Source organism: Panthera onca, chromosome F2 (genome assembly GCF_046562875.1).
Source record: "Panthera onca isolate mPanOnc1 chromosome F2, mPanOnc1 haplotype 2, whole genome shotgun sequence".
Taxonomy (NCBI): Eukaryota; Metazoa; Chordata; class Mammalia; order Carnivora; family Felidae; genus Panthera; species Panthera onca.
This window is the reverse complement of record NC_138356.1, coordinates 41826131-41851568: the sequence shown is the minus strand read 5'-3', so window position 1 is coordinate 41851568 and position 25438 is coordinate 41826131. Positions and strand designations below refer to the sequence as shown.

The following is a 25438-nucleotide window of genomic DNA, read 5'->3' as shown; positions in this document are numbered from 1 at the left end:
ACATTTAAAAAAAATAAAGGAGAAAGTCCTATTTAGAGCAAGAATTTGCCACAACCACTTTCTCATATTAAGGGAGCAGCTTTATATTTCATATTTATAGCCAGGGGAAAGACCAGGTAGTAGGTAGAACTCTTTGAATATAAAAGTTGACTCCTCTCACCAGGAAAGAAGAATTATTTTTATCGTACTAACTGCTCTGTGGATAAAAATGTGAGAAGAGTGGCGCCTGGGCGGCTAAGTCGGTTGAGCATCCAACTTCAGGTCAGGTCGTGATCTCATGGTTTGTGGGTTTGAGCCCTGCGTGGGGCTCTGTGCTGACAGCTCGGGAGCCTGCAGCCTGCTTTAGATTCTGTGTGTGTCTCTCTTTCTGCCCTTCTCCCACAAGCTCTTTGTCCCTCGAATAAACATTAAACAAAAATTTTTTAAAAAGTGAGAAGAAACTAGACTTCTAGGGTAAGGGAGAAGATGCTGGTCAGGGAAATGGGTGAGATTTGAGGGGTTTGAGAGTGAGGGGAGGCTCACCCAGCACAGGGCACTGGTATCCCTCTCTACCCCCACCTTCCCACCAGCTGGGAGCAGCATAGGTTGACTGATAGCCTCCAGCTTATACTATACTCCTTCAGGATCTGCTGTAGGTTTTTTTGTTCTTTTGGTGTTTTTTGGTTTTTGTTTTTGGAGGGGGGTATGGAGGGGTTCTGCTCTTCCCAGGGAAGTCCCCAGCAATGCCTGAGGCAAGCCCTGTACAAGAGCTAGATCTTTTCGCCAGATAAAGGGCTCTTTACCATGTAAGCTGTGCTTTGAGCATCTCTGATTTTGGCAAAGCCTTTGTCAAGTTGGCCTGGGTTGGAGGGCTCCCCCTGCCCAAGCTGGCTTGCCTCCCCTTTGTCTTCACCTTTTACTCCTCCAGAAGCCTTTTCCACCCCTTCCCCATCTCAGCACCTGCTCCCTGGAGAGCCCACTTGGCACAGCTAAAGACCCTCATTTGCAACTATAGATGGACTCACACCAGTGGGGGTTTTTAAGACACTTAATGGAACTTTTTCTCATTTTAATTTCAAGTTCAGAATTTAAAACCAAGTAATTGCCAATCTGTTCTCTACCACACAATCACTGTGTAACCTTGAATGATGGCTGATTTTGTCTGAGCAAACAGTCGCAGATTCCCTCAGGAGCATATTCCTTTTCATTTTTTTGTTGTCAAAGAGAAATGAAAGAAATTCTGGGGGGAAATACCTACAAATATTGCTACAAAACTTTCTAAATTTTATGAAAGTAGAATCCTAGTTTTAGAATAAGAAAAGATCTTAAAGTGTGTTCCAATTAAAGTCCCTCACTTTACATTGGAGCATTTATCCATAGAGCCCTTGAAAATTATAATCTAGATCTCCAGTTACAAAAACAGACAACAAACAACACAAAACCACTTTGCAGCCATCTTAGTTAAAACAGTTGATGTTCCAAATAATTATACCTGTGTTTGCATTATTCAGGATTACTGTCATTCTAGGTGGTAACACCCACCTAGAGAAACTAACATTTATTAAAGGAGAACAAGAAGTTCAATCATTAGGGTCTCTTTTTTCTAATGGATATATTTTCCTTTTCATTGTTTTCAACTTACCAATTGTATTTCCTTTTTTTTAAGTTTATTTATTTATTTTGAAAGAGAAAGTGTGAGTGGGGGAGGGGCAGAGAAAGAAGGAGAAAGAGAGAATCCCAAGTAGGCTCTGAGCTGTCAGCATAGATAGAGCCTGATATGGGGCTCGAATCCACAAACCCTGAGATCGTGACCTGAACTGAAGCTGGACTCTTAACTGACTAAGCCACCCAGGCCCCCCCCCCCAATTGTATTTCTTAAAAAGACAATTCCAGGGGCGCCTGGTGGCTCAGTCAGTTAAGTGTCCCAACTTCAGTTCAGGTCATGATCTCACAGTCTGTGAGTTCGAGCCCCGTATTTGGCTCTCTGCTAACAACTCAGAGCTTAGAGCCTGCTTTGGATTCTGTGTCTCCCTCTCTCACCGCCCCTCCCCTGCTCTTTCTCTCCCCCTCTCTCTCTTTCTCTCTCTCAGAAAGAAATAAACATTAAAAACAAAAACAGGACAATTCTGTTTTCTTTTTCAGAAAAGCAATGCATAAGACCACTTTGCCTTTCTGGTCTATACTATGTGCTGGGGAATTTGCAGTCATATTAATGCAATACAGTGTGTTTTGTGGGGAGAAGCATTCTTTGTTAAGAAGAAAAATTACTTTAAAAATGCATAAAATGTTTTAAAATAACATTAGTAAATAGTTATTACTTGTTTAATAAGCTTTTAAATATGTTTAAGGGGAAGTTGACACTCAAAATGATTTTTCTGGGTGTGTAATAGAGAAATAATACATATCAATTCCTTTTATTCTCTAAACACTCCGTTCTCTACCCTGTTGTGTGATCTCTGCTGAAATTACATCTCCACTTGGCTCTTTCTCCTTTACAAAAAGGAGAAGCTCAACTTCAGACCCAGGCTGCTTGACCTTCATTTATCCACTTTCTGCCCCAGCTGGCCTGGAGCAGATGAGGTTACAGTGAGATTTCTTAGCCTCTTAGGATGACTCTGGTCCCTAGACCTTTCTCTGCTGCTGCTTTGAGGGTCTCTCCTGCACCACCCACCCTCTCTCTCCCATGCCACACTGACCCAGTAGTTCCCTGGACAAGATGGCTAAGGATCTAAGTCCAACTATACCTGGTTTCTATAGTTTTCCAACTATACCATGAAACAGCCAACTCATCTACAGGAAAGGGTAATTTCAGCTACAAATTACACACAGATGGTTGAGTGTCTTTCCTATGCTACTAAAATTGAGACAGAGTGTTTCCAAATCAAAGGCAGTCATTTGAGTGAACAGTATTTACTTATGTGTCCTTGTATGTATGTATTATATGTTGGCTAACAGTGATGGCGTCTGTGTTCACAAGCACAGAGTTCAGAATATTTCCACATTTATAATATGTATGTGTAAGTGTTAGTGAGCCCATATCATAAATGGACAATTGTTTAAATCTTAAACAGTTGAGTGGTGCCTGGGTGGCTCAGTCAGTTAAGTGGCCAACTCTTGATCTCAGCTCAAGTCATGATCTCCCAGTTCATGAGATGGAGCCCTGAATCAGGCTCTGGGCTGACAGTGCAGAGCCTGCTTGGGATTCTCTCTCTGCCTCCCTCCAGCTCTCTTGCACGTGTGACTGCTGTCTTTCTCTCTCCCAAAATAAATAAAAATAAACTTTAAAAAAAATCTTGAACAGTTTAAATGGGAACTACCCAATAACATTAATTACCGTTTTTAGTAACAGCTCAGGATAAATAGAGTTCCTTGTAAGGAGCTTGTGATCTAAACAAGATTTATCAAACCAATACTATAAAAGTTAGCTAAGAAAAGCCTAAGCTTTGGGTACCTGGGTGGCTCACCCAGTTAAGCATCTGACTTTGGCTCAAGTCCTGATCTCACAGTTTGTGAGTTCAAGGCCCGCATCGGGTGAACACGCGCCCTGCTTTGGGTGAGCCCCACTTCTCTCTCCTTCTCTCTCTCTGCCCCTTGTGGGATTCTCTCTCTCTACCCACCTCCCCCACCCCACCGCCCTCACTCACTTGCTCCCTCTCTCTCTCAATAAAAGAAAGAAAGAAAGAAAGAAAGAAAGAAAGAAAGAAAGAAAGAAAAGCCTAGGCTTCAGCATCTGGGGGAGAAACTGGTCTTAGAATTTGCCCTTTGTTACACTTCCCAAGCTAGGATTATTCAAGGTTTTTCTTTACACAACTGGTAATGGATAAGACCTGATGATCAACATCTTTAATTCGCTATGTATTACTAAATAATAATGTACTTTCCCCATTATTGATTAAATATTCTCAGTTTATGGTGAGGGAAAGGAAGAGGAGAAGAAGCGGGCACAGAGCTGGAAAGCTATCTGGCCCAGTCCTTACATTTATAAAGGGGCTTGCATTTAGGCTTTTGACATTACCTCCAAAAGAGATTACACAAAAATATGCTGATGGGATTGAAATAAGACAGCCTCATCCAAATTTAAAATTGAGATCCCTGACTAAACTATATCACCTTTAGTGTACTATAGATTTTAAAAAGTAAATCTTGGGGTGCCTGCGTGTCTCAGTCAGTTAAGCATCTGATTCTTGATTTCAGCTCAGGTCATGATCTCATGGTTCATGAGATCAAGCCCTGAATTGGCCTGGACCCTGCTTGGGATTCTCTCTCTCTACTCTCTTAGCCCCTCATGCGCTTGCTCTCTCTCTCTCAAAAACAAACAAACAAACTTAATAAAGTAGCTTCTAAAAATTAAATCTTTAAATTTTCTTCTGACTAGCACAACTGTTTTGTATTGTAATTTTTTTTTGTATTAAAGGCATTGATTATTAAAAATGTAAACATTCAAAACACAGTAATTTTCTTATTTTTTTTTTTATTTTTTTATTTTTTTTATTTTTTCAACGTTTTTTATTTATTTTTTTGGGACAGAGAGAGACAGAGCATGAACGGGGGAGGGGCAGAGAGAGAGGGAGACACAGAATCGGAAACAGGCTCCAGGCTCCGAGCCATCAGCCCGGAGCCTGACGCGGGGCTCGAACTCACGGACCGCGAGATCGTGACCCGGCTGAAGTCGGACGCTTAACCGACTGCGCCACCCAGGCGCCCCTAAAACACAGTAATTTTCAAACCTCATTTAAAAAAATGTACTATACTAGGAACCTCAAAAATAATGGAGGCAACGGATCTTCAGCCTTTGAAAAGTTCTGAAATTATTTGGTTAGAATGCAAATATTTCCATGAGGTAGTAAGAGTATTTTCTTTTTTTTTTTTAAGCAAGAGTATTTTCATATAAACCTAAGAAACTATAGACTAAAAAATCCAGAAAAGGAGGTTACAGGAAAGAATGAATTGTATGCTTCAAATGAAAACTCATTGCAACATTTTTTTATTGGGTTTTTTTTTTTTTTTTTTTTGCCTCTATATTGGATTTTGTGAATTTTAAGGGGTATTTCAATCTTACTATTTCCACATGTTAATACATATTTCAGATACATAATATCTGCACCTTAAAGCATACTTTCTCTGCATGAAGTCGCTAACTTGCTTTGGTAAACTTACAGAAATAGCACGTGTGTGAAGCTATGAATATTCAACCAGAGTAGCCTGCATGATGAACCAGTGTTCTTGGACACCTGAGGCTTGGAATGCTGAAATAAAACTTGACAGAGGTGCTTTGAAAGACAGGTCTTACAGAGATGTCTTAAAGGAGAAAGGAGTGACAACTAGAATGATAAGAAAGTCAACTGTCATGACTTAGAAGGGAAGGTTAATCCTGGGCAGCAGGTCAACAGAGGTCATTATCTGAATTACAAATATTCTGAAAGGGAACTTCTTGTTTGCCCAATCCCCATAACTGCATTGTCTCCTGGGGAAGCATTTATGGTTCTTTCAGCAAATTCAGTACAGAGTAATAGAAACAACCATTTTGAGACCTCTTAACAGACTAAAATATGAAGGCAGCTGTCCAGTTGGGAAATTATATCTTTGAGACCCATAGCATTGGTTTGACCAAGGGAATTCAGAGAAGAATAGAGGAGAAAAAGATATAAAGGGCACCAAAGGTGAAAGGAAGGTTTGAGTCTGAATTCCATCTCTGCTACAGAGTTAATGTATTCCCACTGGTGTTAACACAAGTGCCTAAGGTAAAAGCACAATAAAAGGAGGAAGGCTCATAGCGTCAGCCCCGCTCTGAAGAGCCCAGAGTTCTGAGAGCTAAAATGCAAGCTACTGAGGAACAATGGCACAAGCTGTAACTTTCTAGGATTCCACAGCGGGAAGGTTGAGGAAGATTTTAAAATCTGCAGTGGTATTCCAGGAAGGAGCATAACAGCCACAACTAATGGTTTGTTTCATGGTGACCTGAAATATACTTCAAGAGAAACCCTCTGAATGTCCCTGATGTCTTTGGGTCTCTGTGTCACACCTCAAGATGTCTAGCTTGGTGAGGGTCTCACTCAGGGTGGGTGTATGCTCTGAATATATAATCTCAAGTATTCCTCATAGCAGCTCTATGAGTTGGAGAGTTTTACTCGCATTTTACAAAGTAGGAAACTGACCTCAAAAAGAGATGTCAAGTCATTTGCCCAAGGTTGGGTGGGAAAATTGGGCTTTAGATCCATCTGACCCTAAAAATGATTCTATTTCCACAGTATCTTTCTGTGTCATTCTTACTGTTACTTTACTGCTTGTAAGTTGACTTGATTTCCCCTTTCTTTAAGGGAAATCACACAGGCTTAAACCTTTGTTGACCCTTCCAAACAATCATTCCACCACTATTTATTGAGCATGTACTAAGAGCTAGGCATTGGGGTTAAAGAATGAATGAAATACAATTCCTGGCTCCAGAGAGCATGCAGTTCATACATGGAATCAGTTACTAAACTGTATAGGATTCATTTATCATATACCTCTCCCCATATTTCTCTTCTGAGTATCTGGTACGGGCCCTCACTGCCTGGACAGTAGTCTTTTAACTGGTCTTTCTGTGTTATTAGCCAGGTCACGGGAGATCTACTCACAGAGTTGTGGGCAAGGTAAAGAATTCTTTTAAGCAATATGGAGACATCCAGAAACTAGTAGCAGTGGGAAACTACAACCATGCCTAGGGCCAAAATATTCCAGAGCTGCCTGCCCCTTAGGAGCTACAACCATGAAAGGAAACAGCTGGGAAACGTCTCTCTTCTTCTGCCATTGTGATCTATTGGAGCCATGCTCTGCTCCAACTCAGAAGCCAGACGGCCAAACAGAATCAGGTCTGCAATCTGCAAGGGTCAGCCTCCCTGTACAGAGAAGTAGGGAATGGATTAGGTAAGGGCAAATGAAGAATAAGCAGCTCTCTATCTATTCATTTGCTCAGCAAATACGTACTGAATGTGTGTAGTCCACGACAGGCGCAGTGCCTACAGTAGTGAACAGAACAGGTCTTTTCTTCGTGGAGCTGACAGTTTGGTGAAGGCCACTGAGAATGAGCCTAATTCAAACAGAAGGAAAAGTGGTGAAGAAAAGGAACACAGGTCAATAAGAGAGTATAATAAAGGAAACTGAACCAACTTTGAGAGCCAGGGAAGGTTTCCCAGAGAAAGGGACAGGAGCTGAGAGATCAAGGAGATTAGAAAGAGGAGAGAAAGGGCTGGAGAGAGCATTTAAACACAGAAGATGGAAGGGTGAAGTGCCAGTGGTGGGAGGGAGCCAGGCTCCTCCAGAAACAAAGAGAAGCACAGGAAGGGGAATTGTGGCCTGCGTGGGGCTAGGGAGGGCAGCCAGGGCAGATCATGGGAGGCTTCATGGGCCAGGTTAAGGATTTTGGTTTATATCCTAACAGCAAGTGGGAAGCCAACAAAGCATTTTAATTCAGGAAGGGAATGAGGATGGGTGGATACAGTCAGATGCCAGAACTGGTTTGGAAGATCACTCTGGCTACAACATAGAGATTGAATTGGAGGGTGGGTAGAAACCACTTCTAGGCTATTGTGGAAGTCCAGGTGAGAGAGAATGAGAGCACGACCTATCATGGTGGCAATAGAGATGGAGGGCAGTGAAGATATGAAGAGTGACTTAGGAGCCATAACGGAACTTGGCAGTGCATTGGACATGGTGGGGCAGGGGGGAAGGAGAGTGAAGTGCCAGGATGACTCCTAGGTTTCTGACTTGAACAAATGATTAAGGTATTCACTGAGCTAGGAAAACATGGTAGGCCAGGTTTGGGGATTGTTATCGGTTGAACTGTGTCCTCTCAGAAAAGGTATGTTAAAATCTTAACTGCCAGTATCTCAGCATGTGACCTTATTTGGAAATAGGGTCTTTACAGAGGTAACCAAGTTAACATTAGTGTGGGTCCTAATCCAAAATGACTGCTGTCCTTACTAAAAGGAGAATTTGGGGAGCACCTAGGTGGCTCAGTTAAGCGTCCAACTCTTGATTTTGGCTCAGGTCACAATCTCATGGTCTTGAGATCAAGCCCTGTGTCAGGCTCTACACAGAGCACAGAGCCTGCTTGGGATTCTCTCTGTCTCCCTCTCTTCCTGTTCCTCCCCTGCTCGCTCTCTCTCTCTCTCTCAAAATAAATAACCTTTTGAAAGGGGGGAGTGGATTTTGGAAAGAGACAAGCACAGAGAGAAGACCATGTGAGACACAGGGAGAACACCATCTATAGTTCAAGGCATACCTATGCTACCAGAGGCCAGGAGAGAGGCATGACACAGAATATTCCTCATTGCCTTCAGCAGGAGCCAGCCCTGCCAACACCTAGACCTCAGACTTGTAGCCTGCAAAACTGGGAGACAACAAATCTCTGTTTTTTTAAGCCACCCAGTTGGTGGTACTTTGTGATAGTAGCTCTAGGAAACTAATACAGGAAGGAAAATCAGAACTTTGACACTGGATGAGCTGAGTTTAAGGGGCTATTTGAGAAACAGCATCACAAAGTAGTTAAGCATGGACTATGAAGCCATCTGCCTGGGTTTGAAGCTAGGCTGTGCTCCTTACCAGCTACGGGAGCACACTCACATTAATGTAAATCTGTTAGCCACAGCCCCCTCACCTGTAACTAGGAATAATATGACCTTTCTCATACGGTTGTCATGAGGAGAAAATGAGCTGAACCTAAAGCACTTAAAATGGTACCTGGCACATAGTAAGCACTACAAAAGTTTATTTACACATAGACAACACATAAAGCATCCCAGTATTGAATAGAGTTGATAATAGAAGTCTGGAATTCAGAAGAGAGGAGTTGTTGTTGTTGTTGTTGTTGTTGTTCTTCTTCTTCTTCTCCTTCTCCTTCTCCTTCTCCTTCTCCTTCTCCTTCTCCTTCTCCTTCTTCTTCTTCTTCTTCTTCTTCATTTTAGAGAGAGAGAGAGACCACACCAGTGGTGGGGAGGGGCAGAGAGAGAGAGAGAATCTCAACCAGGCTCCCTGCTCAGTGTAGAAATGAATGTAGGGGCTCGATCCCAAGACCCTGGGATCATGACTTGAGCCAAAATTGAGTCAGATGCTCAACACACTGAGCCACACAGGCGCCCCTCCATTTTAAAATTAGGACTCATTGGCATGTAACTGAAATCATAGGGGAAAACAAAATGGCCTAGAGAGAGAGTATGGGATGAGAAGAGGAGAGGGCTTCTGGACAAGTCTTGACAAGTCTTGACACCTACAACATTAAAACGAGATTCATCAAAGAAGTTGAATCATCAAAGGAGATAAAAAAAAATGTCTAGAGAAAACCACAATGAAATATTACCTCACACCTATTACGATGACTGTTAGGGACTGATTTGTGTTTCCCCACCCAAATTGTATGTTGGAGCCCTAACCCCCAATGTTACAGTATTTGGAGATGGGGCCTGTAAGGAGGTAATTCAAGTTAAATGAAGTACTAAGAGTGAGGCCCTAATCCAATAGCAGTGATGTCCTTATAAGAAGAGAAAGGGACACCTTCTCTCTACTTGCATATGCACAGAAAAAAAGCCATGTGAGGGCACAGTGAGAAGTTGCTGTCTGCAAGCCAGGAAGAGAGACCTAATCAGAAACCAACCCTACTGGCATCTTGATCTTGGACCTCTAGCCTTGAGAACTGCGAGAAAAGAAATGTATGTTGTTTAAGGCACCTATATGTGGCATTCTGTTATGGCAGACTGAGCAAACTAATATAATGACTATAATTTATAGAATGTAAAATAATGTGTTGGTGAGGATGTGGAGAAATTGGACCCCTCATATATTGCTGGTGGGATCAGAAAATGGCATAGCCACTGTGGAATACAGTATGGGGTTTCCTCAAAAAGCTAAACATATAATTACCATATGACCCAGCAATTTCACTCTTAGGTATATGTCCAAATTAATTGAAAACAAGGACTCAAACAGATACTTGTATGCCAATGTTCATTGTAGCATTATTTACAAAAGCCAAAAGGTGTATCAACAGATGTAGTATACCTATACAGTGGAATGTTATTCAGTCATAAAAAGAAAGGAAGTTCTTACATGCTAAAAATGGATGAGCCTTGGAAACATTATAGGTGAAATAAGCCAAACTCAAAAGGACAAATTATATGATTCCACTTACATGAGGTATCTATTTTTTTTAATTTTTTCTAACGTTTTATTTATTTTTGAGACAGGGAGAGACAGAGCATGAACAGGGGAGGGTCAGAGAGAGGGAGACACAGAATCCGAAACAGGCTCCAGGCTCTGAGCTGTCAGCACAGAGCCCAACGCGGGGCTCGAACTCACGGACCGTGAGATCATGACCTGAGCCGAAGTCGGCCGCTTAACTGACTGAGCCACCCAGACGCCCCTACATGAGGCATCTAAAATAGGCGAGTTCATAGGAGCTAGCAGGGTTTGGGGAAGGGAGAGACGGGAAGCTATGTATTAATGGGAACAGAGTTTCTGTTCAGGGTGATAAAGTTTTGGAAAGAGATAGTGGTGATGGTTGCACAACATGGTGAATGTTGTTAATGACACGGAATTGTATATTTAAAAATGGTTAAAAACACAAGTTTTATGTTATGTATGTTTTACCACAAAAAAATAATAATGACTAGAGAGTTTGGAAGATAGCAAGAGAGTGTGGCCTCATGGAGTCAAGGAAAAGAAAGTTTATCAAAGGAGAAAGTAGTTAATTAAGAATGTTAAAGGTGAATAAGTGAACTGATCCCCTTAGCAAGAACTGATCAATGGAAATATGGTAGTAGAAGTCAGACAGGGTGGGTTGAGGAGTAAGTAAAAGAGGAGGAAATGTGGGTGGTTGTAGCTAAGTCCGTCAAGAAGTTTGATTAAGATGAGAGAATTGAATATGTTTGATGTTGATGGGGAAGATACCGATTGAAAAGAGGGGTCACAGAAGAATGAAGGGATCGTCTAAGGGCAACTTGCTTGAGGCAGAGCAGCAGAGTCCAAAGCATGGGTGCAGTGGCTGGGCTGAGACAGGAAGAGGAACTGCCCCTAAAAAGCAAAAGGAAGAGAAGGAGAGATGAGGGCAATTGGGGATTCAGTTCTCTTGTGAAGTAGAAGGTGAGATCCACCAGCTGGGGGCAGCAGGGGGGTGAGACTGAAGGAGAGAAGTTGAAAAGAGTGGAGAAGGTTTGAAGTCAGCATGTGGGAAAGGGAATGAGGAGTGAAGGTGGTTTGTCTTGCAGTGCTAAGGGCTGGTCATGGGTGACTTTCTCCAGCACTGCTCAGCTACTGGAGTCAGGTTTGGAGAGAGCATGGAAGGAGGGGCCTGCTCTGAGTTAGGGTTTCCCCAGATGGTACAAAATTGAAGGTGCAGGAGAGTTGAAGGCTGAAGAGGCAGAAGCCATGGGGAGTTACCAGGGGGCCCAGGGCTCTGAAGGTGGGGGAGGAGTGGCCAGCAGGGTGAGGGGTTAGGAAGTGGAGAGCATTACCGTATGCCACCCACACTTATCGGGGAGCATTTTTGAAGTACAATTTCAATCACGTCCCTCCCTTTGAATCCACCAACTTAAGTAAAGACTGAGCTCGCATTAAAAGCCTTTCCCAGTGGGGTCCAAATGTGTCCCACTTCAGACATATTCCCAAAACCTTCCCCATCATCTTCTGTCCCTTCTGTTCCTCTTGGTAGACCTACCCAATAGTGAACCAAATTGGACTATAAGTTCTCCATTGCTTTCTTACCTCTGTCCACTGCTTATGTATTTTACTCCCTCAGGAATGTCCTCTCCATGACATAAATCACACTCCTTTATCAGCATTCTTATGGCACTTAATGCACATGTCTATTACAGCCCTTGCCACATTTTATTCTAACTTTTTTGTTTACATTTGTCGAGGGTATCTGCTGTACTCATCTACCCAATATCCCTTCTACCATGGCCCCTCACTTTTTTTGGCAACAGATCCACCGTGCAGTTAGATAATTGCCCTTCCTTCACTCATCTGGATCTGGCATGAATCCCAGTGCGGCTCCAGGACCATCAGGCTATAGTTATGGGCACATGACCCAAACCAGGCCAATCAGCATCTTTTCTCAGGATCATATATGTGGAAAGTGAAAAGATCTCTCTCTCTTAGGTCTACTAGCTGAGATGATGTCATCCAGAAGTTATCTGTGGCCAGTTTCCACACCTTGACTTCTAACCACTTCCACATAAAGGAAGCCAGTTGAAATGGGGGGTCGGGGGGGACGGAAACCCAGGCAGGGATCACATTATTTGACTGATACCACCTGATGTCACCTTCTTTCCTGGAACTCACAATTGTACCAGCCATTCAAGTGCCTTTTTTGCTTAAGCCTGCATGAGCTGGTTTTGTTTACTTGCTCCCAAAAGAGTCTCAATGAGTATATATGTTGTCTCCTCTGCTAGACTCTAAGTCCTCAGCTAGACATAGACTTTGAATCCCAGCACCTTGCATAAAGGGTGACCAATAATGTGAAAGAAACATTGAAATCCTAACAATCATTCCAGGCCCAATTCAATTTCATATCCATCTATAAAAATTTTACTACACCTTCAGACCAAATAGGATCCTTCTCAGAACTCTGTGACTCCTAGTAGCCTGTTATAGACTTTGCTTCTTATTTTGGCTGTTTGCATTCTTGGCCATCTCTCCCTACCAGATAATAAATACACTGGATGCAGGGCTTAAGTCTGTGTAGTAAGTGCTCAATAAAAGTTAAGTCTTCTTCGTTGCTCTCCCATGTGCACAGAGGGAAAAAGAAAGACAGTGAGACTCAGTTTCTGCTCTGAGGCACTCGCAGCACATGTTCAACAAATAATGGGAATTGCCTTGGCCTGAATAGAAAATGAATAGAGAAGAAAGAAAGTAACATATATCCTTCCAGAGAAACAAAGCTCTAGACTGAGAGCAAAAGATATTTTTATCAGGAAGTGTTAGAAGAATGCAGAACAGGCTCAGAAACATTTTACAAGTAGATCAGGAACCAAATATACTGGAAATATAAAACCACTCACAAATAAAGTCAAACACGGCATTTCCACAAATATACACTAGCAACCATAGGAGTCAGTAAATCCTCTTTTCACTGTCTCCAAATTTCTTTCCAATTAAATACAAGTAAGTTAATCTGATTCCCCGTATATGTGTAACCCTAGATAAACACAATTGCTATAAAATGCCCTGCTTCAAAATACAAATCAAAGCCACACGGAGATGCCACCTCACAGCAGTCAGAGTGGCTAAAATTAACAACTCAGGAAACAACAGATGCTGGCGAGGATGTGGAGAAACGGGAACCCTCTTGCACTGTTGGTGGGAATGCAAACTGGTGCAGCTGCTCTGGAAAACAGTGTGGAGGTTCCTCAAGAGATTAAAAATAGAACTACCCTATGACCCAACAATAGCACTACTAGGAATTTACCCAAGGGCTACAGGAGTGCTGATTCACAGGGGCACCTGTACCCCAATATTTATAGCAACACTTTCAACAATAACCAAATTATGGAAAGAGCCTAAATGTCCATCAATTGATGAATGGATAAAGATGAGGTTTATATATACAGTGGAATACTACTTGGCAATGAGAAAGAATGAAATCATGCCATTTGCAGCAACATGGATGGAACTGAAAGGTATTATGCTGAGTGAAATAAGTCAGTCAGAAAAGGACACATATCATGTTTTCACTCATATGTGGATCTTGAGAAACTTAACAGAAGACCATGGGGGAAGGGAAGGGGAAAACATAGTTACAAACAGAGAGGGAGGAAGGCAAACCACAAGAGACTCATAAATACAGAGAACAAACTGAGGGTGGATGGGGGAGTGGGGGAGAGGGGAAAATGGGTGATGGGCATTGAGAGGGCACTTGTTGGGATGAGCACTGGGTGTTGTATGTAAGCCAATTTGACAATAAATTATATTTTAAAAAAATTAAATAACTTAATTGATTAATTTAATTTAATGCCCTGCTTCTCCAGAGAACACTGATGAAGCTTACGTTGTTCCAACTATTCCGGCTCTATCTTAAATATGGTGGCAGAACTTCATTCAACTCTGTGGCCCCCATGCACCACCACCCTGAAGCTTTCGATCTGCAGACACTCTGGGAAGGGAATATCTGTTGGATGAATGGTGAGCAACTTAAATCAAACCTTCTCCCTCAGGTGTGATCATATCCAACTTCCTCACAGTTTTCTCTTCAGCTCCTTCAGAGGTTTAAGAGTCCAGCTGGACAGCCAAATTGAAGCAGAAGTCTATGCCAGAATCTTGGAATCTTAGTCTAATCTCTGGATAGCCTTGGGAGAATCAGGCAAAAGGCATCTGACAAATATGCCCAAAGTGATTATGTCACCTCAGCAGTAAGAACATTGTTCAGTGTCCTCAGTCACCTGAAAGCTCTCCGTGTTGCAGTTAAGATCTGGAGAGACCAGCCGGCTGGCTGCTCAGCAGGGTGTCATCACAAAGTGGCATTACCAGGGTGAAGCACCAGAGGCTCAGGGCCTCAACTTTTCTGCATTTGATCAGAAATTTGATTGGACCTATTGTTCAAGATAGGCGTATTAGTCAAGAGTTCTCCAGAGAAACGGAACCAGGAATGCCTTGTGCAGTAGGATATTAGGAGGATATTTATCCTAGGAATTGGCTCCTGTGATTATGGAGCCTGATCTGCAAGCTGGAGAGCCAGGAAAGCTCAAAGGCCTGAAATGGGGGCTGGGGATAGGGGGGAATGATGGTGTTGGTCCCTGGTGAGGCAGAAATCCAACAACCGGGAGCACCAATATCTGAGGGGCAGGAAGAGAAATGTCTCAGCTCAAGTTGAGAGAGCAAATTTATTCTTTCTCTGCCTTATTCCATTCTTCTTCCTCTACACCCTCAGTGTAGACTGGAGGATCCCCACCTCATTGGCAAGGGTGACCTTCTTTACTCAGTCTACTGGTTCAAATGCTAATCTCTTCCAGAGACACCCTCACAGGCACACTCAGAAATAATGTTTTACCAGCTGTCTGGGTCTCCCTTAGCCAAATCAAGTTGATAAAATTAACCATCATAGAAGGGTGATCAAACTCTGGGAAACTAAGTCACACTCCCCCAAAACAGTTCCCAATGGGTCAGAGATTCAACCAACCGGAAATTTAGTCCTTCTACCCTAGTGAAATAAATACAGAAACTTTATGCACAAAAAGGTCAGAGGATTTTTTTTTCTTTTTTAAAAAAATTTTTAAGTTTATTTATCTATTTTGAGAGAGAGAGCAAACAGGGTAGGGAGAGAGAGACAGGGGAGAGAGAATCCCAAGCAGTCTCTGCCCTGTCAGCGCAGAACCTGATGTGGGCTTAAACTCACGAATCCTGAGATCAAAATCAAGAGCCTGACGCTTAACTAACTGAGTCACCCAGGCACCCCAAGAATGTACAATTATTAAAGCACTGTAAGTTTTGAAACAGCCAAACTGAACAATTCAGGTCAGAATATACATGGAAAGACTGAATTATCTGAATTGTGCACCCTACTCCCTGTCATCAGATGATTATATGATTTTGCTTTACTTTGTGCTCTGTAGACACAAGCTTGCTCTTTAGAAGAAGCTTCTTGGGCACTTTGTGAAGGAAGAGCTTAGTGCTTTGAATGGTTTGTTGGGACTCCATCATCCCTTTGGTGCATTTACTTATATTTACTGAAAAATTTACTTATATCTAAATAAAAAGAAAAATGAACACATATTAGCATTTAGTATAAAACACCAAACCTGAGTTATAAACCACATTCTACATCATGTCATATTTTTCTTTTTTTATAGGTTCTATTGTGAAAATTTCCCTCCATACACAAAAGTCAAGTATAGTAATCCTCCATGGGCACCTGAGTGGCTCAGTTAAGCCTCTGATTCTTGATTTCAGCTCAGGTCATGATCTTACTTTTGCGGCTTTGAGCCCCCGCTTCAGGCTCTGCGCTGACAGCCTGCTTGAGATTCTCTCTCTCTCTCTGTCTCTGCCCCTCCCCTGCTTGTACTCTATCTCTCTCAAAATAAATAAATAACCCCCCCCAAAATATCCCCCATGAATCTTTCACCTAACTCCAATAAGCATCATATTTTGCCTTCTTGTTTCCTATCTCCCTCTTGGTTTGGCTAGGATATTTTAAAGTGAATCCTAGACATTAAATGTCATTTCACCCCAAAATACTTCATTATACATCTCAAAATATGACATTTTATAGTCACAGTGGCAATATCACACCTAAGGATTTTTTTTTCTTGTAAGAAGAGGGGATTAACCATTCCAACTATTACATAGTTGGAATTTTTCTTTATAATAGACATGTTTTACTGTTACACTAAAATGCACATTTTTAAGTTATTGTAGCACATAATTCATCTGTGAGACCAAATTTTGGTTCTGTGAGGGTAGAGACCATGTTATTTTGCCTTGACCCGTACCTCTAGCACATAGCACAATGTCTAAGATGCTGTAGGTGCCAAATAAATTTCCAAATAAGCTTCTTTACTCTTGTCATTCTATTCTAATTTAAAAAGTGTTCACAGTCATATAAATTAGGGAAAGGCTGTTTAGTCAACAATCAGAGTCTTTAGACACTATAGTCCATAGTTTCCCAACTTGCAGATAGTGTCTATTAGTGGTTTGTGAAATTAGTGCAGTGAATCACAGCTGGCATTAAAAAAAAAAAAAAAAAAAAAGAATAGAATTCAGTAGGAAAAAAAAACAGTACATTTAATGAGGATATTGTTTCATGAAATTTTGTTTCCGTTTTGCACATGCTGTGTGGTGATGTAAAATGTATTTCTTAACTCTGGGTTGCAGTCAAAAAATTGGAGAGCCACTGGTCTGGTCTCATTTATACACACACCCTGCTCCCCAGCCATAACAAACCACTTTCAGTTCCCTAAAATGTCATGCCAGTTTCTGCTCTAGAGGACCTGGTACTTCTTGTTTCCTTTACCTGAAACGTACTTGCCCTCCTTGTCTACCTGTGGGCCCCTGGCTTTCTCTTCAAGATGCAGCTGAAGCCTCTCCCCTGTGAACCCCTGTGATCCTTCTGAGCAGAGCCAGACTCCCTACCAGGTGTTTCCCCCTCCCCTTCCACCTGATTCATCACAGTGCTGCTCACTAGACAGGTAGTCACCTCTTCTACTAGTGTGGGTTCCTGAGAATGGGGACTTCATGGTCCTTACCTCATATGCCAGGGCCCCACACAATGGCTGTAGCACTCAGTACATGACTGTCAAATAATTACAGGGCAAAGCCTTTATAAAGAACAAAGCAGTTCTTTATGTAATAAAATAGAATAACATCGGGGCGCCTGGGTGGCTCAGTCGGTTAAGCGTCCGACTTCAGCTCAGGTCACGATCTCACGGTCCGTGAGTTCGAGCCCCGCGTCAGGCTCTGGGCTGATGGCTCAGAGCCCGGAGCCTGTTTCTGATTCTGTGTCTCCCTCTCTCTCTGCCCCTCCCCCGTTCATGCTCTGTCTCTCTCTGTCTCAAAAATAAAATAAACGTTAAAAAAAAATTAAAAAAAAAAATAGAATAACATCCAAACTGGAGCATCCAAATTTTTCAGCAGAAAGTGAAAAAGCAAGATGCCATACAGTGTGGATAACATGCTGCCAGTGTGTGTGTGTGTGTGTGTGTGTGTGTGTGTGTGTGTGTGTGTATTTGGTGGCAGAGAGTAGCTTTGGAAGAATACAAAGGAAACTAAGTAACAGTGGTTGCCACCTGGGGACAGGCATAGAAAGGACACTATTTCACTCTCTGCCTCTTGATTTTTGTGCTGTGTGCATGGGTTACCTGTCATGAAAATTAATTAATAAATATTCCCCCAAAATACTTTTATAAGCAGTGAATATAAGAAAGACAAGATTAAAAAAAAAAAGACAAGATTCATGGCTTCCAAATATCCCACATGTAGAAAGGCATAATTATTTTTTCTCGACTGATTTTAAAAAAAAAAAAAAAAGCCTGTATCGTCTGTGACACTTAAAGATAAACCTAGACTTTTTCTGATTTACAGCAAAAAGGAGAAGTTGCCTCTCCGTCTAACCAGGACAGCCTGGGTGTAAGGGGGAGACTGGGGTGGATGGAATTGCAGTTGCCCAGAAATAAGCAAACCTCCAACCTTTATGGAAAACCACAGGTCCTTAGGAAAGCCTGACTAATGAACACTCAGCAATTGTCAAAGAAGGCAATGGTAACAAAGGAGAATCTAAGCTAATTTTGTAAGCATTTGGAGAATAGGGTTCTTCTTCCTGCATTCCTCTGATGGGGCTCTCCAAATTCTTCACCTCATTAAAATATTCCTTTATATAAGGCTAATTATGAGAATTAAAAGAGCTGCTTATTACAGATCTGGGTTTCTATGACAACAGTAAAGTAAATGCCCAAGTGTCTGAAGCATTGAGAAAAATAATATACACTAATAATAGGTAACCCTGTGAATCCTTTTAATAAAACAACTAATTGAGAGCCAGCTACTCTACATGTTATAACAAGAACGACTGTGGAGATCTGCATACTTCTTAAAACCTAGCAAAACATCCTCTGTTAAAGTCACTGAAAGGATTCTGAGTCAAAATACATCCTACTTTAGGAGTATCATTGAGGTGTTCCAAGCATACCTGTTGTGGAAGGAAAGATAGTTTTCCCTTTTACATTACATTACAAACCTGTCCTTTCCATTTCCTCCCTCCCTCCCTCTCTCTTTCTGTTTTGTTGAAGTGCCTGCTGAAATCCTGGCAGGGGTGACCCTGGCCCCAGGTCAGGGCCTGCCCCAGAGCTGTGTGCAAAAGCAGCAGGGAACTTGCTCCCTCGTGCTGCATCTGGTTCCTCTCCTCAGCATGGAGGATGGACTCCACATGGGGAGCCCTGAGATGGGCCTTTTCGGATTAATGTTCTCAAACGCACATTCTTTCTGAAACAAGTTATCTTCCAGACTTATTGCAAAGCAAATGGCATGATCCTCTATATTCATTTGCTATGGCTTCCATAACAAAGTACCCCAGACCAGGTGGCTTACACAACGGATGTTTATTTGCTCACAGCTCTGCAGCCAGCAGTCCAAGATCAGGGTGTCAGTGGGCTTGGCTTCTTCCGAAGCCCCTCTCTTTGGTGTGTGGGTGGCCATCTTTTCCTACCTGTGTTTCCCATCATCTTCCCTTTGTGTGTGCCAGTGTCCTAACCTCCTTCCCTTATAAGGACACCAGTCATATTAGATTAGGGCCCACCCTGAAAACCTCATTTTAACTTAATTACCCCTTTAAAGACCCTGTCTCCAAATACAGTTACATCCTGAGGTTCTGGGGGTTAGGATTTCAACATACGAATTTGGGGGAGCACAGCAGGATCAGTTCATACCAACTAGCACGCTCCTTTCCAAGGTCATTTTGCTGTCCTTTCCAGTAAGGTGAGCACCACCCAATATAATTGTTGTCTTTGTAAGAGGAGGGGATTAGGACACAGATACACATAGAAGGACAAATGCCATGTGAACATGAAGACAGCCATCTACAAGCCAAGGAGAGGGGCCTCAGAAGAAACCAACCCTTGATCTTGGACTTCTGGCCTCCAGAACTGTGAGAAAATAAATTTCTGTTTAAGCCCCCTGATCTGTGGTATTTTGTTACAGTAGGCCCAGCAGACTAGTGCACTTAGACCGGAAGAATTGTTGCGGCTATAGCTTATCCGACAATCTGCCACACCCTCCAAGACCTTATGTTCCTTGTGGTCTGGAATTCTGTTGTTCTTGTGCATCATTGGCATTAAATAAATATTACGTGTTATTAAGCCTGTTTTTCAAGGCAAGAGAAGAAAGAGAAGCCAGAGAAAATGGTAAAGGATCAGAGAAATATGAGGGAACTAGAAGAATGTTTGTGTCACAGAAGCCAAAGAAAAAGAGAATCTTGGCAAGAGATCTTTGGAAATCTCAAGAAGGATGAGGGCTGAGAAATGGCCATTGGATTTGAAAATTGGTAATTGACACACCAAATAGTTTGCAGCGTGAGAGGGGCTGAGATGGGTGGCAGGGAAGAAATTCACCAAGGAGAATTTTACATTTTTACCATATATTTCTACTGCTTGATATGTTTTACATTAAGGATATATCTACATGTAAATTTTTTCTTAACATATAATCATTTTAATTTATTTTTTATTTTTTTTTTGAGAGAGAGTGCACATGCAGGCACATGAGCTAGGGAGGGGTAGAGGGAGAGAGAGAAAGAGAGAGAGAGAGAGAGAGAGAGAATCTTAAGCTGACTCCACACCAAGTGTAGAGCCTGAATATTTAACTGAGAAACCCAGGCGCCCCTCTCCCATATAATTTTTAAAGAAAGAAAATGAAGTCCTCTCTGGGCCCTCTACCCCTACCTTTTGGAAGTACAGACTTCCAGGAGTTTAGTGCACATTCTTATACGTTGCTGGGGAGTGCAAAATGGAAGAACCCCATTGGAGGGCGATTTGGCAATAAAAGAAAAACCAAAATTATAAATGCAGTTAACTACACTTTAATAAAATTGTTTAAAAAACATTACAAATGCATAAATCCTTTACACACACACATACAAAATGGCACTATGTACAAGGATATTCACTACAGCTTTATGATAGGAAGTCGGAAATAATCCAAGTGTCTTCCAATAAGGGACAGTTAAATAAACTGTGCTACAGACACACAATGGAATCTTATCCTGCTGTTTAAAAAAAAAATGAGGAAGCTCTTCTTGTACTGATATGGAAAGATTTCCAAGATAGATTAAATGAAAAAAATAAGATACAGAACAGTTGTATGCTCCTTTTATGTAAGTAAGTAGGCAAAAGAAGAATACATTTATAAGTATACAAATAATATATGTATTTTTAAATTTGCTTATATTTGCATAAATAAACTCCAAAGGGATAAGAAGCAAATAGAATTGGTTACCTGGAGAGGAGGGTGTAGATAGAGACAGAGGATCATCCTAGATTATTTTCCCATTTATATACAATGTTATTAGATCCTTATAACAAATCTAAGGCAAGTATTATTATCCCCATTTTACAGATGAAGATTAGAAAAACTAAGTCACTTGTCCTGTTTATCAGTTTAGGCAGCTGGTAAACAAGGAGCCTGATTCCAGTCTAGCTCTGCCTGGCTCCAAAGTCCATGCTGTAACATCGTTCAAACTGTTCCCCAAATAAACACAGGCCCCTGGTCTTCAGATTTATGATCTAAAATAAATGACATCAAAGGCAGAATAATCAAAAGTAATAGCCAAACATATTTTAACATGTTTATGCAAATACAAGGGGCTAGAGATTGGGAGATGTTTTTTTATTAGAGGGGCTGGTCTTACTGGTGGTTTGTGTTTGTTTATTTGTTCCTTTGTTGGCTTCCTGGCTTTTTAGATGTCTGGTTTGGAAGCAATAAGTGGAGGAGGGGATGGAAAGATGATCTACTTTATGTGGTATATACGGTTCCCTTAGGCAAATAATTTTTTTGAAGCTTTTGAAGTTTTGCATTTGTGCTGTTTAGCTCCTGTACACGTGGTCCAAGAAAGCCTGGAGATAAAGGAAGGGAAATAAAAGGTGAAGAAAATTCCCTTCCTGGTTAAGACTTCTGCTATCACTGCTACAAGTCTTCTGGGTAGAAAGGACTTACTGTCTGAGCATAAATGGAAAAATCTGGAGTTCATCCAACGACAAGAAGGTTTTGGCTCCCAGTTAAGTTATACTGAGTGTTCTAGATCTTTTCTTAACTAATTGTGTCCTTTTTTCCATGTCATAAGGAAATCTCTCTTAGGCCAGAATCCTTTTCTAAATGGAAATATCCAAGCCTTGAATGAAGTAGCTCTTACTCTGAGTAGTTCACATCCTGAAGTCCATTGGTTACATATTCATGGTTGTTATTTATGTGTAAGACCTGAGTGGTCCTTCAGAGGGGTTCTAATTAGAACTCTCTGAATGGCAAGGATTTTTTTTTCAAGTTTAGTGAAAAAGAGGGGAACCTTCAGAACCCATAGTAGAAAGTGGAGGGTTCTCCATGTCTCAGTTCTCTGATAAAGATGGAATAATAGAGTAGTCGCTTCTTCCTGAGGTGACTCCTGTCCCCACTGCAGTGACTTACAATGCAAGGACCACACAAAATTGTTGCCCTAGTTCCAAACTACCTTATGAATACTTTGCCTTTGTCTTGCAGCAAAGCTGACATCCGGGCTTGACCCACGGGCCTTTGGTACTCCCAGCATGACTAGACCACACCTTGTGGTGCTTTTGTTCTGGAGACCAGCCTCTCCTTGGCTCATGACAACTAATAGAAGATGAAGCAATCTTAGCTATGACACTGCTAAAGTCAATGTAGGGTAAAACTTTTCTTCTTTGTGGTCTTAAGGGGAAATAAGAACCACTGTGATCTGCAACACTTGAAAGAGACTTAGCACTCCCTTGGTAATGGATTAAGTATGACACCCAGATCCCCCCCCCCCCCCCCCATCCACTGTCAGCATCAAAGCAAAAATCTGAATGTGTTGGCTGGTGAAATGGTTTATTGGCTGGGCAGTGTCTCACTGTTTTCATTCAGGGACCCTCGGTTCATTAATTTCACTACTTACTCATTCATTGCTCATTTTCTCATTCATTCGTATGTATTGAGCCAGACGTCGTATTAAGCACTGCGCTTGCAACAGAACAAGACAGAGAAGCAATCTCTGACCTCAAGGAGCTTATGGTCCAGCTGTAGTTCTCTCCCTCACCACTCCCAAACTTCAAACTGCTCCCTCTCACCTGATCTTCAGGCTTCAGAGCCAGAGCTCTGTCTTTCAATCTGCACGAGTGCCAGTTGTCACTGGAGAGCCCTTAGCCTATCAGCTTCCAGCTGAAGGAAGTAGTGAAGTCTAAAAATAATCAGCATTATATAGTTTGAAATACCTTTCTTATTTGGAAAACAACTCATTTGAGCCTCACCACATATTTGAGCTGGGTGGAAATTTCTTTCTTTCTTTCTTTTTTTCTTTCTTTCTTCCTTCCTTCCTTCCTTCCTTCCTTCCTTCCTTCCTTCCTTCCTTCCTTTCTTTAAATAACAGCCTTATTGAGACATAATTCACATACCATACAACTTAACATTTAAAGCATGCAATTCAGTGGCTTTTATTTTTGTAATGTTTATTTATTTTTGAGAGAGAGAACAAGCCGGGGAGGGGCAGAGAGAGAGAGGGAGAAGCAGGCTCTGTGCTGAAAGCAGAAACCCCTATGCAGGGCTCAAATCTGAATTGTGAGATTATGACCTGAGCCCAAGTTGGACACTTTAACCAACTGAGCCACCCAGGCGCCTCATCATTAGCCATTTTAAAGTGTACATTTAGTACACTTTAAAGTCAGTAACATTTAGGGGTGCCTGGGTGGCTCAGTCGGTTAAGCGTCCGACTTCAGCTCAGGTCATGATCTCATAGTCTGTGAGTTCAAGCCCCGCGTCAGGCTCTGTGCTGACAGCTCAGAGCCTGGAGCCTGCTTCAGATTCTGTGTCTCCCTCTCTCTCTGCCCCTTTCCTGCTCATGCTCTGTCTCTCTCAAAAATAAATAAAAACATTTAAAAAAATAATAAAGTCAGTAACATTTGGGGTTTTCACAGTATTGTATAAACAACACCTCTCTGTAGTTTCAAAACTTTCATTATTCCAGAACTCCTGTACCCATTAAATAATCACACCCCATTTCCTCCTGTCCTTAACCCCTTGCAACCTCTAATCTGCTTCCTATCTGTATGGATTTGTCTATTCTACATATTCTTAAAAAGGAATCATAAAATATGACCTTTTGTGTCTTGCTTCTCTCACCTAGCATCATGTTTTCATGGCCCATGCATGTTGTAGCATGTGTCAGTACTTTATTCCCTTTTATGGCTGAATGATATTCCATTATGTTGATATTTCATATTTTATTTATCCATTAATTAATAGATGGTGTATTTCACTTCATTTTATACTTTGGAGTATTTCATTTTATATGTGAAGAAACTAATGCAGATAATTGGCTGGATCGTTCAAAGCCAGGTTTCCTGGCTCCCAATCCAGTGCTCATCCCAGAAAATCCACTAGGTCCCATAACTTAAAAGTACACGTTCATTTCTATCTAAAACATTTATCAATCAGATTGTGCAATAGGGAATGAAGCTAAGAAATGCAACATAGATTCTAGGACCATCACCTCAGCAGCCTCCTCACTATTTGCTATTGCCTTTTACAGGTTTTTCCCAATTTCCAGGGAAAAAAGAAAAGTCAATAAAAAAATGGTCCTTTGCCGAACATAGTTCTCACTCTTGCCCCTGTCCCTTTCTCTGATTCTATGTCTCTCTTTTATGTTGTTGTCTGTGAACAAGCCATAGGTCATTAGAATGGGCCCGTGAGAGCTAAGACTGAGAAAAAAAAGTTCCTGATTAAAAAGAAGTACATCAGAGGTCAACAGCCATCATCATTCAACTTCAGTTGCCAAGGCACAGGCTCCAGAATCCACAGGCCACATACGCAAATGTTAAGAAATTCATCCCAATTACTCTTGTCTACCCAATAGTTTTATACACTTAGATGAGGCACTTGGTGGGGAGATATTGTAGTGGAGGCTACTACATTATAATAATTATTTCTGTATATGGAGGTTTTATTCAATTTTAAAAGAAAACAACTTTAGACCCTATAACAAAGCAAATCTGTCCAGCTTTAGATCAAATTCCAAGAGTAGCCAGCTTCTGTTTTTCAGTAGCTGGCCAGAGCATCTGGCCTTAATGAGCTCCACTGACATTTCTCCATCCCATATAGTGTAAAACAAAACCAATCCAGACTCCTTGATAAGCTTTACATGAGTTTTACAAATGGTTTCTCTAATGGTAAGCCAAAATCATTTTTTGTATTCTCTCCAGATAACTTTACTGTAACATATAGTAATGTGGTGAGTCTTGTGTAAACTGTCAACCAACGCTCTATGATATAAAAATCAATATACTGTATATGCAAGTGAAACAGTGCATAGATTCTAACCTGGACCTACTAGGAAAACAGTCTCAATACATTAATCACAACACTGTGAAAATCTGTTCAGGCTGCTATAAAGAACATCATAGACTGGGTGGTTTATAAACAACAGAAATTTCTCACTGTTCTGGAGTCAGAGAAGTCCAAGATCAAGGTGCCGACAGATTCAGTGTCTGGTGAGGACTCACTCCCTGGTTCGTAGACGGCCATCTTCTCACTGTGTCCTCAGACAGCAGATGATAGGGCAAGAGAGCTCTCTGGGGTCTCTTTTGTAAGGGCACTGATCCCATTCGTGAGGGTTTCATCTTCATGACCTAATCACATTCCAAAGGCACCATCTCCAAAAGCCATCATATTAGGGATTAGGATTTCAACATATGAATTTGGGGGGGACACAAATATCCAGTCTACAGCATGTAGCAAGGCTAATAAC

The 25438-nt window shown here is 41.6% G+C and overlaps 1 protein-coding gene across 1 annotated transcript in view; it reads left to right on the top strand.

Annotated features, from left to right (window-relative positions):
• Positions 1–25438, top strand: part of TP53INP1 (tumor protein p53 inducible nuclear protein 1) — a 154911-nt gene that overhangs the window by 77913 nt on the left and 51560 nt on the right. Inside the window, exon 4 of the mRNA XM_078441808.2 lies at positions 13980–14133. The gene's annotated coding sequence lies outside the window, so the exon portion shown is untranslated. The remainder of the gene's footprint in view (positions 1–13979; positions 14134–25438) is intronic.